The following is a 17,024-nucleotide window of genomic DNA, read 5'->3' on the forward strand; positions in this document are numbered from 1 at the left end:
ATTTTTACCAGCTTTAATCACTATTTTTTGGCGAACATGGTTACACAGATTCACGGTAAAATGATAACGTTGCTAGGTCTCTTACTCTATCGTTACTACGTAATACTTGTTTGTAAACATGACGTATGTACTTAACCTTTACAGTTACACACAGCACTTGGTAAACATATCAGAGATGTTCAACACATAGAAGCTACTTCCTGCTTGTCGCTAGCAGCAAATTGAAGATCAACAACTTACCCAAATGCGTCAACCTACACTACTATTTTTACCAACTTTAATCACTGTTTTTTGCGAACATGGTTCAACTTACACTACTTTCTTACGTAGAGTCTTAACCTAAGGCAAAGAAGGGCCCAGTCATTTTTTGGACGTAAAAACACTTAACTATACCTATAGATCTGGAAGCGGGGGCGTCATCGCAATTGATCATAAAATCATAAAATTATAAAATATTATCATATATATATATATATATATATATATATATATATATATATATATATATATATATATATGTATATATATATATATATATATATATATATATATATATATATATATATATATATATATATATATATATATATATATATATATATATATACAATAGAGTGTAGATATCATGGTTAAGCAAGATACAAATTTCTCAACTACGACAGGAAAATGATATACTAGGGTATAGTTTACAAAAAAAGTCAAAGCATTACTTGATTTAACTACAAAAGGAAAAGTAATGGGGTCTAAAGCAAAAATAACTTCCAAAAACCCTACTATTTGTTCAAATTAATACATCAAAGAGATTACAAGTAGTAATAATAAAAATGTCAACTAACGAGAGTGCATAGCAACTGGCAGTTAAAGTGCTACTAAGTGCCTATAATCTCTGGCTATGATTGCATTTTAAGTTGCCTTCCTAACGAAATGGAATATTGATAGTTCTTGGTAAAAATCAACAGCTCTGCAAATCAAAGAGAAACATCAAAGAGAAACTACCATGACCTATTGGTTCACCGCTTGTACGGTTTTATGGAATACGCTGCTTCTATGCTTCTACAGGGAATTGATAGTCGGGATATGAGGCGTGCCAAGGGCCCTCCTCTCTCTAATAATATGCTTAAACATTCCTCTTTGTATCTTGTCTTTTTGTGTTCGGAGATCTCTTCAAGAGAACAAGAAATAACTGAAACTTCGAGGATAGGGGAGGAGGAGGTAGGTGTGGGAGAGAGTGGGAAGGAGGTGGGCGGATAGTTAGGTGGGCAGGAAGGGGAACGTTCTCAACCTTAATTAACATGGAATATATAATCAAAGTCAGTGGCGTAGGAAGGTACTTTTGAGTGGGGGGGCTGAAGACTGATGGCCAGCTTTGGGGAGGGGTCTAAGGGGAGGGGGTGTCCCCCTCCCCTTTGGAATTTTTTTCATTTCCAGGTGGCCTCAGATGCAATTTGGTGCATAGCACACTTCAACACCCACTCCATTTTGTAAACTTAAGTTTGTATTTTCACCTGGCCTTAGATGCAATTTGGTGCTCCAAATGAGATTTTTTTTCTCATTTGGAAATGAAAAAGGGGTTTTCTGACTTGCGAACCGGGGGGGCGGAATGATACTTCCGCCCCTCCACATTTTTCACTGGGGGCTGGGCCCCCCCCCAGCCCCCCGGTTCCTACGCCCTTGATCAAAGTTTATAACCAAACCACTGTCTTAATTTCCAGATCGCTAGTTGAGACTGAATCGAATGTATGGCATCCAACTATAGATCACTATTTCCCCCTGTGTGAGACAAATTCTGTGCCGTTCCAGCAAATCTCAAGACATTCGTTAAATTCGGCAATGCTCATAACATATAGACACATGCCATTTTTCAACTTACAACATGTGCTGTACTTTGAACATTTTACCTAACTATATCTTAATTTATACGATAGCATTCTAATGTCATGACTAGTTTCATATCGGCTTATTTCATTGTAAGTTTTATTTAATATGGTAGTGCTTACAAGGATGCCATCAAGAGTAATGAATCATATTGTCGAAGACGACAAACAGTTCCGCTTTAAGTTTAGAATTTCTATAGCAACAAAATGCGTAGGCTATCCTTATTATAAGACATAAGGATAGCCCACGCAATTTTTTAGTATTCAAAAGGTTGCGAAAGGTTCCTCTTTGGAGAGTTACTGGCGCCATCATGATTTAGTATTCGTTTTCACGACGAAAACTAGCGACCGAGTGAATCCCTTTCTTGCAGTCGATTGGTTGTTATACATGTAAATTACTATAGATTCTCTTTGTGATTGGTTACTTGATGGTTCCGTTATTTGGAACAGTTTTTTACGCTCCTCCTACTGCAATAGATAAATATATAAAATAGTATCGTATCTTACCGCCTGAACGAAACCTTTAAAAGGCAAAGTTATTTGCCTTTTAAAGTCACTTGGCTTGAAGAAAACATTAAAGCTCAGGTTGATCAAGATTGAACGTGATTACTTTCGTGTGCCGAACCTTCCTCTCCACGACAAGAAAGTAAGTACAACATATATATTTTATATGTGAAAGATAAGGCCGGGTATAGGTGACTAATTTTATTTGTAATTATCGATAAGCCTTCTTTGCGATCTACCGGTCGTCTCTTTGAAAGAAACCTTCCAAACGTTCCTAATGCATCATCTTCACACAGGTGTAGAACCACGTGTACTTGTCTGTGCATGTGTGTTGGGAGGAGGGGGAGGGGCTGGATATAACTTATATTCCTAGTATACAGTACATAAATATTTAACATGTATATGATTGTACAACCTAAACAGTCGAAAATTCTTAAGTATCGTTTCAAAAGTTGTAACTGGACGGTAACGTTAATTATCAATTTGGCATTTAAACTCACTTATAACAGCTTCGACAAAATGAGGTTTCGTAGATGTTTTCTCATATTCCCTTAGGCTATATGGTAGCTAGTTTCTAAAGATGCAACGTTTGGAAAAGTTAACGTTCGACCCGACCCTTATTCTTGACAACAGCCTGACACAATCTCAACAGTTTATCCCTTTTATCCGTTTTGTTTTGTGATACGAAAATGCCAAAAGTTCCTTGCAGGTTCATTGATACAGCCGATGCCTTTACAGTTTCTATGTTAAAAATCATTACGAGATTACATTGAAACTTAACAGGAAGATCTACTTTGGACAAAATACTACAAGATTTTCCTGCAAAAAACTATCACATAACAACTACGTATTTTCCAAAGCCCCTTCCTCACCCATCTTACAGTTAAAAGGGTTACAGGTCATTTGCCTTTCTATGCTAAACTAAGGAGTCTAAGGTAACTTTTATATGAAAATTGAATTGACATCTTTGTATATATCGTATTCATTTTCCAGCAAAATGGCATCGCACAGTGATTTGGTTGAAAAGGCGGTGAAGGCGGTTATGGAAGACCTCGGGAAGTATGCTCCCGAGGAATACAAGAAACTGAATGCAGAGCGAGCCAAGAAAGAGAAGATTATCCAAGCCGCGAGAGCAACGGCTACCGAAACCTTGAAGCTTACCAATGAGTTGCGCAATCAGCCTAAAGACATCGCTGCACGACTCAGCAAGCACCTCTCCGACGAAAGAATTCAGCTAATTCGCAGAGGGCTTGAGATTCCCACTTTCCGACTGGAAATTTCAAAGAGAGAAGATGGAAAGCACTGGTTGGAATTAACCAGGGAAGGAAAACAGTTTCTACCCTCGCGAGCAATTTCAACAGCTCAGGATGCCGATTGGGGAAGCGTCATGCAGTTGGCCAGCATCTTGGTTGAGGCCATTCTTCTTGTCATGTCTGCCGACGGGATCTCAGTATCTCCAAGTGAAAGTGAGATGGAGCAGGCGGTCAACGAAGCAGCTCAAGCGATCCGTGCCAACTCAAAACTGCAGAAGGCTCTAGACGATTTTGTCACTGCTTGGAATTCATCAGAAAGTGCATACAGTAAAGGTAAAGCCCTCTTCTATCTTATAAAGAATAGCTACTCAGCTGGGATTATGTGGACCATCATCAAATCTCTGTGTAGCAGCATGGCGTGGTATGAATGGCTCGAGACTTCTGCGAAAGTTACTGCTATGATTGTATTAGTCCTCGCAACAGACGGAGTTGTTCTGATCGCTGAAATCGCCCTCATAGTGCTGAATGCAGTAGATTTTGCACGGAAGATTGCCAACATAAACCAGCTTTCCGAAATAAAGAAAACCCTTTAAATAAATATTCGTTGATTACACAATATCGGTATATTACTTATACACAACATCTTTTATAATTCTACGTGGGAACCATTTCATCTTCAATTGCATTAAAAATGTCGTTCATAAAACAATCTAAATGTTAATCAATTGTTTTATAAATTGTAACAACCAATTTTTGAAAATTTTAACTTCATATAAAGTACAAAGCACCGTTGGATGTCTGTAAACACTATATGTCCTTGAAAAATATCTAACACATTATCAACATGTCATTTGAGGCTAGAAAATTCTTTGTATTCTCTGTGAGTTTTCTGATGCATCTGAGGAACGAAGATAATGGTCTCCGTAGTATAGACTACAGTCCAGTCTCTTTAATTGATGGACCTTAGCTGTTTATAAGATCATTTCCAGAAATTAAAAGTATTATAGAGAAACAACCTAGACTGATAGAAGAAGCTAGGGTAAATCAACAAGAAGGTTGTAATAACAAAGTAAAGCTGAATATCTATCGTAATGGTACACCTACTGTGACCAATTCCTGGGAGAATCTAGGGTTTAGTCAGTCCAATATACAAGCTTTACATTTAATCAAGCATATGACAAGTTAGGAACAAGATATTGAATTGGGAGTTTCAACTAAAAATGTATGAAATATTTTTCTCTGGTTACTGAAAAACTGTGAAGGACCAAGAAGTTATGAATTATTGTTTATTAATACAGTGTCTTGGTTTCAAGGCTCTGGTTTGCTTCTTTTTCGACTCACAATTAAATTGTTTGTCATATTTTCAATATTTCTTCAAAAATCCTCCTTTGTGTAGACTTACGGATTTAATATACTGCAGCATATAACCCAATATCATATGTTATATTTCATTGACTCAGGTCGATAATTACCAATAGATTTTGAAAAGAGTCAGGTGATGGGAGGGAAGCTGGGAGTCATGCAGTGTTCATGATAATTCCTCGATCTCGCCGACACCTCTCCCCCTCCCCGCCTCCTTCTCCCTTAACGCGAATTGATGCGCCTCCTTTCGTCGAGCCGATGTAACATGGCATCCCATGGACAACCGGGGGAAATAGTTCAGTCGGGGACTATAACTTTTAGCTGGGGTGTTCAACCTCCCCCATACTTTCAACCTAACACAATGTACTAGCATAACGTTGCGTTAAGAGCTACTTATATAGACTTAATTCGTAGTCTAAATATGCCTAAGAATGCACCATGATGTCTGAACCTCTATTTTTTCCGGGGGAGGGGAGGCTCCCCATAATCCTCTGAATGTGGATCGGTTTCAACGACCGCAGGTACCGCAACCCCTTTATAAATTCCTTACTCGCCTCTGGAATTTCCATAAAGGTTTATGCCTCAACCTAAATCAGTCGGGGGTATTTTGAAACTGGCCCCCTGGTGAACTTATTCTAAACCAAACTGAGATTTTATCCTTAACCCTCTCACTGAGTAGTGCATTCTTACACTTTGAAATTGATATTATTTGGTAAATGGGATGATAGGGTTGTTATATAGAACAATTTATAGTTACAAAATTGAGTCAGAAATGTTCCATACTAGCCATTGTAGCCAGTTAACAACTTGTGTTTGCATTGCCAAGTATATAGGTTTACTTTACACATACATTACACATACATACGACATCATGTTTCAAAATTGTAGACATAAAGAGCTCTGCTTATTAATAAAGAGACGATATATTTAGACAATAATATACATCCGACTTGAACATTTAAACCCATTTAGTTTAAATATCATTATTGTAGATCAGACGGACGGATTTGAGTCGACACTTGAGACGAAAAGCTGAAATATTGGTATAGAGTCGAAATTTTTAAAAACAATAGTTGAAATATTAAAATTAAATTGATACAGTCAATGTCGAAATGCTATTAAAATTGTAAGAAAAACAGTGAAGATGTGTGATGTCCTCTCTGAGCCACCGTAGTCTCCAAAGCTGAAATTCTTCTATGAAAAGACTGTCAACCCCACTAGTTTTTCCTCAACCATCACTTATAATGAAGTACGTTAGTTTGGTATAATATATTTAGTAATAACTTGCGTGTAAAAGCACCGTAAATGTAAAGAAAATAGAATGCAGACACTTCTAAGTTCTAAAATACCGTGGAAGAGGTGTTTTGACGGTCTTTCGTTTGCTTTCAGAAATTCAGGTTATTCTATATAGGCTACATCTATTATACTCATTGCCTGAACGTGCTAAATATTTGTATTGTTATCAGTCCCTAAGGTTGTTTGGTTGGGATTCTTTGTTTTTTTCTTTTTGAGTAAACCAAGCATCCGTTGCATGTAAAAAACAAATATTTTTGTCTCACTGCAGTGGAATAACCGACGGAGACAAACATCAGAGACTATTCAAAAAGGAGACTTGTTTGGTTGGAATTCTTTTCTCTTGAGTTAACCAAGCAAATTCAAGTTTTCACCAACTGATTAAGGCTGAACTTGCTTTGAAATGCCAGGGGAGAATGAAAAATAATATAAAGGAGGGAGCTGCATTTGGGTAATTGAAACCGACTCATACGCAGGGAAATGGCGGTCTGGGGGTCTTCAACGGTAAAAAGAAAGTGAGAAGTCACACGGTGCATTCTGATCAATATTAAGACTATAAGTTAGGTCATAATAAGTAGCACTAAATAGAAGACTATGCTAACAAATAATAATGAATTGGAAATTTTCCCCGACTGATTAAGGAATTTTTATTGGAGGAAGGGCTCTCCTGGGGTCATTGAAGCCGTCTCATAAGTACGGGGTAAAGGTACCCCTCCCCTCATCCCCTGATTTTGTTTTAAATTTAGCCGCCAAATGTGCATTTTAAGGCATATGCTGACTATAAATTAGGTCAATTAATTGAACAATAATTTTGCTTTTTTGGGGGTTGAAAAATAGGTTGTGGGAGGAGGGAACACCCGTAGTGGTGATTCAATCCTGCACCATCTGAATTCAAACCTACCCAACTGAACCACCCCTCCCCCTGCTGACGATCGCACATCACTGTCCTCCTATATTATAAAATGGATATTTCGACTTATTTCCTGGCAACGCAACTTTTTATCTCAAAAGTTCTACTAGGCCTATTTGATCACAAAAGTATCAACTGTTGATGCAACTTAGGATAGGGGTACCGTTGTAAAGTAAGGCATCAGGGGTTGCACCTTTGAACTTCTCCACCTCAGGGTAGATAATGACATGTAAATCAGTTGCGCCCACCAACATTAGCTCCACCTAGCGGATAAGAGCAATACGGAAACTTCGTATGGACTTTGATATAATGAAAATCATAATTGGTGTTTCTTTCTACAGAAAGGTAAAGACTCTATAGCTCACTAACCGGAATTATTTGAAGAACTTTAACAAAAAAATTTACCAAATTTAATACCTTTTTTACCAACAAATTGCGATAACTAATTCTTTTCAACCGAAATTTTGGCGATGATAGAAGTTATGTCACCGATATCAAACATGAACAGGGTAATCCTACACATCACTTTCATGGCATAGTTAAAAGCTTTAGTTCTGGACCACGTAGTGCTCCTAATACATATAACCATGGTGAGAAAATATCAAACGTAAATATTTTTTTGATGTAATTGGACTTGAAGTATCAGGAACTTCTGAAGAGTTAACACACCAATACCCCAGGTGTTGGACAGCACTACCGGATCCTTTGAAGCCACTTTACTGGGTAACATTTTGTAACTTTGGGAATGATGACGGCCTAAAAAGGAAACATAGCAAAATATGGTTTAGCAGATGAAAATGGAGGGAACAGGCTGTATGATTACTCACATGTTGGCCAGTTTCTGTTTCCGATCTGCACCTATATGCTGTATGTAGTGTAAATCATGTTTCACTTTTATTTTATTTCGCATGATACATCAACAATATGACATTCTTCATTGACATTAACAACACAAATTATTGTTAACAGGTGTTGAGAACTGTCAGCTATTGAGTACAATGTTGGGGTACTGATTTTTATTGTGGAGTACTGTGTTAACTTTCGAGTCCTTGTTCGTGACTATTAGAAGTTGCAACTCAAGTTCATTTCTATGTCTGAGCTCATATAGGTGCACATCTTACATAATTCTTTGTATACAGTACAGAGTGGGAATGGTGGTGAGTGAGCAATTAAACTATTTTGACTCCTATAATGACCCCTGAATATGCTGCTTTGTACCAAAGGTACAGACCAATGCATTGGGCCTAAAAGCTTCCACTGATTCAGTCAACTCTTCAAAGTAAAATGTAAATTGTCAACACCATCTAAAATAAGGTCACAATTAAGCAATGCAGTTCTAAACTAAGGTCTATAGTTGGTAGTAGTTCATTCAGACAGCTAGCTAACCGTCAAATTATCATTTTGTCATTTGTCATAGGCCTACCAAAACCCGTGGAAATTTTGGCATTTTCCTTAAAACTTTCCCAATAGGGTCGAAAGTTTGAGGAAAACACCGAAATCATTCAACACTTTATTTGTACCTTTCGTTATACCCTCACACACTCTCCTACTTTATTGAGTACCACCTAATGAGATCATTAACCCGAGGTTTCGAGAAAGTTGATAGTTTGAGATTAAAATAGTCTGTTGAACTTTTAAAACGTTACAATTTCAAGGAATACATCGAAATATTTAGGAGATATCAGGAATGAAATTTGTGTCATGAGTGTGTCATTTTGTCAGGTCATGATGACAAAGTGTTGTCAGGAGGTGCAAACATGGCCATTCACTTAGCTATTCTTCTTCATTTTTCGCTTTTCATTTTCCTTTTTCCCTCAATTTGAAGCTGAATTTACACACATGACACTGAAAACATTGAAAGCATAACTTATTAGGTGCATGCTCAAAAGTTCAACATGCTCGATCCACTATTATTTTGGGAAGCCCAGCTTTATAACGGAAAATAGGTACTGCAATATATAAATAATAAGTCTATAAAAATCAATGCAAATGAGAATCGGTCTGTATTTTTTTTATTCGTCAAGCTATCACCTTTTGTCTTTCACAGAACTTTTAAGTTGCTATTTCACTGCATAGCAGGGTGGAATTAACATGTTCTTACCTCATGGGGGTATGTCGTTCATCTCTATCACATAGACACCTGATAATGGTTGGGTGTGCTTTTGTTACCTTAACTAAGACTCTTCTAAGAAGGGTATGTACATATATTATTAGAGAATTATATTGTATACAAGCATGAACAGATGCCAGTAGCAGCGGCAAATTAGGTATAGGAGGCTGACATTTTATGGAAACAGCCAGATGCGATTGAAGGATCTTGTGAAGGAGGGGGCATTCCCGCACTCCCTGTCGCACGCCATTGGCTTTTAGTGCTGTTGACAGATAATGGTACCGCTTGGAACCACATTGTGACCGGGTTTGCGTTACTTTACCATACAAACGTCATACATAAACATGTGAATTAAACAAGTGGATTTATCCACTAAAAAGTAACGAATTGTCAACGAATTTAAGTTATAGTCTTCTATTTTTCTCTTTTGGAACCCATAGAAAGGGGTTTTCTTATATAATCGTCCCTGGTCCTACCGGGGGGATACCATTACACGGTGCTCTTTCAGGGACCTTAAGTTTCCTCGAAGCGGTCGAGTTTGATTTCCCAAATTGCGAGAGAAAAAAAGCTAGCAAAGTGTATTTTAAAGCAAATGATAATAATGGATTAAAATGAGCCTCACTATAGGTACCTCAAGTAGGAGGATATTAATGTCCATGTGCTTAATGTATTTTCTTCGTTATATAGTCATCAATTGAATGCTTGATACGTTTTACCGGAAGCCGGTTAAAACGCTAAACGTTAACTGTGAATTCTGGACTGCTCACATAGCGTAAACATCTTTTCGTACACATTTCAGTAATATGAAATCAAACTGCACCACTTGAATGGCATTAATCTCTCTCTATTGTTATAAACTTGTTTTGAATAAGGAAGATGTGGTTCGTCAATGAGTATCGATAAAGTCCATTAGTGTGTTACGTGTTGGACATAACGGGGACTACTTGGTATTCCATTAATGGCAGTTTTCTTTATCTGTTCATTGTTCATCAGAATTTTGTCCATTGACTTGTAAAACAAATAGAATAAAGAACAAGGAATCGGGTAACATTCTTCTGAGATCAGACTAGTTTTATCCTGAGACGTGTATTACGAACAGATAGACCGAGAGTTGAAGACATCCCCGAAGATCATGTGTAGTATATGTTCCCTTTCGAAGGGAATGGTTATACACACCTGACGATAATCACACAGTCACAGTCTCGATGCAAGAGGACTGGGGTTGAGAGCGGATCAGACGTTCCGTAGTTTGGTTTTCTTCCCCAGATTCTCTCCTGGGTGACTTTTCTTAAAAGTATCCCCGGTAATCAATCATGGGAGAATGATCGACAGGTAGATTTTGCTGTAACTTGATAACTCACTTAAATAATTAAAAAATGAAAAAAGTCTTGATATGTTATAATACAAATAAAAACAGACAACTTTGAGTCCAATAATGTTTCTGTAGCTATTCCAGTATTTTTCAATGTATCATTAAATTTACTAAATTTCTGGAATTCGTTTAGGCTAACTTGATGGTGACGTCGGCTCCTCACTGCAGTTCTTATAGTTAATGTTAATCCGTTGTTTTTTAGGTCAACCAGAATATGTTCGTTAATCTTCATATAAGCAACAGAGTACCCTTAGATGGCATTCGACATCATTTGTCTTTAACAAATTTGTAATAAATTATAAACATGTCATTTGAGACACTATAATATTAATTTCTCCCATTGAGTATTGTAGTGCAACCGAGGAACTAGTCTGATGGGCTGTGTAATAAACTAAAAGGTCCAGTCACTTTAACTAGTGAACCTCAACTGTACGTTTAAAGGGTCATTCCAAAAACAAACAAAAACTAAGTAAATATGCTATACAACCCTAGCTAGACCGAGAGCAGTGGTTTTTATCGGTCCACGGCATATCAAAGTTAATTTTGTTGCTGAAGTTATCAAAACACAATACGGGGTATTTTTTTGGGGGGGGGGGGGAAATCTCAAACAAAGTTCTTAAGAATCACTCAGTTTCCGAAACAACCTATATCCGGTATGAGAATTTGCTACAACACTGTTGCTTATAATGAGACCATATTGAAACTAGTATAGTTTGGTTTTCTTGCAAAAGTGATATAGATTGAATTCTATATATATTAAAATTTTATCTCATGGTCTTCCCGGCTTGTATGTCTCTAGTTTTGCAACGAATATAATGCTTGTTTTGGTGAAGGTTGTGTAAATCTTTACCAACACATTTATGTCAAACAATGAGTTTAATTAAGTTCCTGCAAACCATTGTGAACCGCATGACTGTTTGAATGTGTTGCTTGACCTACCACAAATAACCCATTACAGTAAAATCCATTCCACCTTCAGAGTGACAAGAAAACAAAAACGGCTTTTAAGGAATTCGATGGCGCTAGTTTGAAACAGGGTGTTTTTAATATAAAATAATTATATGGCGCTTAAAGGCATCCGTAGATTTACTTTTAGGAGAATAGCGCCTCACCGGGCCACGTATTCAGTGGACGGTGGCTGCAAGCATGCCGGTCGCAGAGATGTCACCACCTCTGGCCAAAGGCAAGGATTCACGCACGCCACCTAGTACGCTTCTGGTCGATTTGACCGACCTTCTGCGCATCCTCCCGGGTTCTTTTGCGACAACAAGGGAGACATGGTACGGGATCCTAGGCCACAAAAAGGCACCATGCCACAGCCTGAGGTATTATCGCCAGAGGCCTGTCTTGAACCCTAGCCACGATTTACACGACCGACGAGGAATGAGTCTTTCGTCACCCTCTTAACAGCATCGGCCACCACATCAGCTAGTAATTTATATGGTTGAATTAATATATCAAGACTTCAGCGTCGACTACTGAAATAGAAAAAGAAATTTTAAACGTGTATAACCAACCATCGATGGAGTCGAACTCAGTTCATCAGGTTACCAGTCCACTGCTCTACCCACTGAACCATTTGACGAGTAAGCTTTCAACGAGCTTAAATTGATATTGTTGGTTAGATACAATCTAATGGTAACCGTGAACGACACTGCCTTCAACGAAATCTCTATTCATCCTGTTTTACTCTCATTAGAACAACGGATCTGAATATCTTTATTAACAAGAAGCTCACGCTCCAATGTTTTTGTTTACATTGCAGCAAGCAGCAAGAATGTCGCTTCCTTTCAAGACTTAAATGTACAATAGGCTTATGCCCCGATATATCGATGACTTCGAAGCAAGCAGTAAAAGAAAACGGATTCTGTGAATCTTCTTATTCACAAAAGGTTGCTTAAGATTATGCTCGCAAGAGAGTTCTTGCTGTAAGTTGTCTCCCTTTACAACTATATTTTATGCAGACGATCATGAACTTGGATTAAGCCTGAAGTTTCAACAAACATACCTATTCACATTTCAAGACCTTTTTGAATAAGGAATGGACAATACTTATTAAGTCCAACACGTTAACTACATGTGACTAATCTTATTTAGGTATTTGAATGGCTGGAAATAGCACAGTAATTCGAAACCCGAGACAGAATTCATACGGTTTTGAGTTTATGCAAGTAGATTTACGAAAAATACGGGGATCGGGAATTCGTCAGTATACAAGTCTTTGTTTAGTCCGCAAGTGACTAGATGTGTTTATTGATCCTCTGAAACTGCGGTATTTGCGTGTAGAGCCCCCCCCCCCCCCCCCCCATGTACGAAGTGTGTATTTAGTTTAATACAAAATATTAGAATCATCTTTATAAATATCAAATTTTGATCTATTATCAGCCAACGTTGCATTTTGAAAGACTGAATCGTAATGAGGAAGGGACGGTGACGAGGACGGGGTTTGGGTGTTTTTATAGCTTCTATATGTGCAATGCAAGTCAACGCTCTGACATGGTCGACTCTATCAGCAGCTAAATCTCTATAAAGCATAAGTTATAGGAGGCAATAACATCCCTTTCAAGGTCGTAGCTACTCTCCCCTCACCGCCGCCCCTCCTTCTCATTTCATTTGCCGATAAGTTACTGAACCCTGAAAAATTGTATCTCAGATCAGATCTCTATAACAAAGAAATAAACGGGCGGAATAAAATTAAGTTTCCTCCTCCTATTGATTTGAAAAGAGGTATTTGCGTCACTCTCATAGAGTGTGGGTTTGAAATAATTGACATAGGTCATCCAGAACTCTGTCTTAATTTATTATTTGTCTTTCATCCAGAACTCTGTTTAACTCTGTTTAACAAAATATGTTGTATCATTGAAATAGGCGTGACATGACAAAAATCAGGTTTAAGCATGAAAGGTATAAACGTAGCTCGGTAAATTGGGTAACCTTATGTACGTAACCATGGTATCGTCTTGTATTAGGATCTGATATTGCCATTTGGGTAACAAGCAGTTGTGTCACGCTCAATTTATACGGTTTGAGGCAAATATATCTTATCATCAAAAACATGCAAAATTTGGTGGGACCATCATATTTAAAAAGACTATGGGCCAACGGAGACCCCCCCCCCTAACTAACTTTAAATTCATCACCTGACCCAAATTTATTCATGCAAAAAAATTGATCTTGAAAAAAAAGAACATCATGTAACAAAGTATTGTAAGTGTTGTAAGTGTCAAAAGGAAGGAAGAACCAATGAGAACATGTGAACTATAGAAATATTCTTTGTATTCCGTTTCAAGTCATGGAGGATTAGAGATTACGTTGATCCCAAGAACTAACCCCCATGAAATGGAAGGAAAGCTAAAAGGGAAAGCATTCTTATAAGAAATTCCCTCTGAAAAAATACACTTTACACAATCATAACAGAGCTATATGCTGCTATATCCTTTCTATGGATTTAAAACTAACGACATTAGATATTAGAAAAGGGAATGATACAACCTTGGCACACCTGTTTTCAATCTTTCAATCACATGAACTACGATTGGCAGAGGTCAGGCGAAGTTTCCCTCCTCACTAGCAGGGGATTCTCCCTAGCAGGGGATTCTCCCTGCTTGCCTGCTGGATGCCCCTGCTCCCATTTTGCGTATGAGTGAGAGGATATAATTCTGTCTACAAGATCGATGAGTGGCTATATGCGAAATTGTAAGTCAAGTAAAAAAAAATATATTATTTACCATTGATTCAAATTTACTTTCTTTTATGTTTGTTCCCATTTATTTGTGTTTTGTATATTCTCTTGTAGTGGAATGTAGCAAATCAGTAGCCTATCAGTTGACACAGCTGAATGAAATCATGAGAAGTGTAAGATATATACTATAAGTATATAACCCATATTGAGGAGAAAAAGCAAAAGATGTTGTGTCAGTGAAATAGGCGTGACATGACAAATATCAGGTTTAAGCATGAAAGGTATAAACGTAGCTAGGTAAATTGAGTAACCATGTTACCGTCCTGTATTAGGAACTGGTATTACTATTGGGTAACTTGCAAATGCGTCACGCTAACTTCATCCAGTTTGGCACAAATATATCTTTTCATCAAGAAAATAACGTGAGAACAAGAGAGTAAAAAAAGGCGGTAGCAAAGCGAGGACTGATGTGACGAAATATGGCAACGCAGTGACATACCTCCCCCCCCCCCTGCCAAAAAAGAAAAAGAAAAAAAAGCGAATCCCTTGGGGATTTTCACCCCCACCTTGTTTTTCGGTTAGCTAGGATGAGCTTAATCGATGATATGTCGATTTAAATAGGTATATGTCACTTTGAATTGCTAGAAACTGGTGTAAGTCCAATGAAATTGACTTCTACCGATTTAATTCGACATATCATCAATTTAAACTGGTAGATGTTTTTTTTTTTTTTTAAATTGACATCTACCGGTACCGATTTATTTTACACATCATCGATTTAAATTGGTATATGTCGATTTAAATCGGTATATATCAATTTAAATCTGGGGTACTAATTTAGAATCCGTACCATCCGATATCCGACAGGCTAAAAGAGGGCGCTCTTTTTGATGGGGTGAGCGTTTTTAAATGGGGCTTGGATATTTTTGGGGGACTAAAAGAGTTTGGCGGTTTTCATGAAGGTAGTAAACTCGCTTCACTTCATTGTACCCGTTTCACATCCCCCACACTTTCAACCGTAGTTCTCTCTATTCTTTCTGTCTTCCTCACTCGTTTTCTCGGATGAGACCTACATATCTATGAAGAGAAGAGAAGAGAAGAGAGGAGAAAACATGATTAATAACATGAGTAACACATAGCAGTAATCGAACCCGGGATGTTAGGATGCGAATTAATAATAGCGCATACTCCTAACCGATCAGGCCATGTGAGCCGGATGAGGATTTGGCGTTTGGAAGAAAAATAGAAACCTTAACTTTTCCTTTATTACCATATTTGAATATTCATTACCATATAACAAAAGCAAAATAATGAATATGCAAGTCATTCATGAATATATAATGAATATGTAATAAATAATATGAATATTTAACACAAATAAGAGCACATAATGAATATGTAATAACTTACGATCAATAAACATTCTAGTTGACAACGACTTCCATTGAAACGTCTTCTTTTGTGATGGTCTACTGCATTAAGACTTAAGCAGGTGCTTATACCTCAATAATCCTAGCTTGTAGCAGCTCTGTTTAAAGACACACCTTAGTGTTAAATGTGTAGCCAAGTTCCTAACTAATAAAATGGGTTAAGTTCCATGCCCTCTTGGAATCCAAGTTATAGTCGTTCTATAGCAAATATAACCAAGCCAATGAGATATGACAGACTCCACAAAGGAGAAGCTGACGACTTTAGCTTGGTAAATGTCCAAGGGAGTGTTTATGAAAGGTAATAACAGGTAATAACAATTTGTCTTCACTATCTTCTTATTATCTTATAGCCATTCATGTCAACACTCCGTATCCCCACCTCCCGTTCTTCTATCTCCTAACACTATTCCTAACTTCATACCCCTAATTCCTAGCCCTATTTCCTAACCCTATTTCCTAACCCTATTTCCTAACACTCCGTATCCCCACCTCCCGTTCTTCTATCTCCTAACACTATTCCCTACTTCATACCCCTAATTCCTAGCCCTATTTCCTAACCCCTAACCCTATTTCCTAACCCTAACCCTATTTCCTAACCCTATTTCCTAACACTCCGTATCCCCACCTCCCGTTCTTCTATCTCCTAACACTATTCCCTACTTCATACCCCTAATTCCTAGCCCTACTTCCTAACCCCTAACCCTATTTCCTAACCTATTTCCTAACCCTATTTCCTAACCCTATTTCCTAACCCTAACCCTATTTCCTAACCCTATTTCCTAACCCTAACCCTATTTCCTACTATACCGCTTTAACTCATTCAAGCGAATCATTCACGCGACGCACCTATTCACCGACTGTTATTCTATTGAGCCAAGCCGGTGCGAGCACACACGTTCAGCCGGATTATACAGTTGTTCTTCGGCCGATTCGAAGTAAGCTTGCACATTCATATGGTACGGATTCTAAAGTCAGGCCAAATCTGGTATAAGTCTAATTAAATTGGTATATGTCCATTAAAAATGACATATACCGATTTAATTTGACATATCATCGATTTAAACTAGTATATGTCGATTTAAATTTGTATATGTCGATTTAATTTGGTATATGTCGATTTAAATCGATGATATGTCGAATTAAACTGGTATATGTCGATTTAAATCGGTATAAGTCAATTTAAGCTGCTGGAAACTGGTATAAGTCGGAGGAAATTGGTATCTGTCGATGTATA

General features: G+C 37.7%; 1 protein-coding gene and 1 long non-coding RNA gene across 2 annotated transcripts in view; one reads left to right on the top strand and one right to left on the bottom strand.

Annotated features, from left to right (window-relative positions):
• The first annotated feature begins 2,425 nt into the window (after positions 1-2,425).
• Positions 2,426-17,024, top strand: part of LOC139970693 (uncharacterized) — a 243,417-nt gene continuing 228,818 nt past the window's right edge. The window contains exon 1 of the mRNA XM_071976597.1: positions 2,426-2,520. The gene's annotated coding sequence lies outside the window, so the exon portion shown is untranslated. The remainder of the gene's footprint in view (positions 2,521-17,024) is intronic.
• LOC139971051 (uncharacterized) lies at positions 16,092-16,622 on the bottom strand. The gene is made up of 3 exons (XR_011794303.1): positions 16,505-16,622; positions 16,280-16,472; positions 16,092-16,169 (listed from the first exon to the last, which is right to left on the bottom strand). It is a non-coding gene; the product is annotated as an uncharacterized lncRNA (long non-coding RNA).

This window comes from Apostichopus japonicus, chromosome 8, assembly GCF_037975245.1.
Source record: "Apostichopus japonicus isolate 1M-3 chromosome 8, ASM3797524v1, whole genome shotgun sequence".
In the NCBI taxonomy this organism is placed as follows: Eukaryota; Metazoa; Echinodermata; class Holothuroidea; order Aspidochirotida; family Stichopodidae; genus Apostichopus; species Apostichopus japonicus.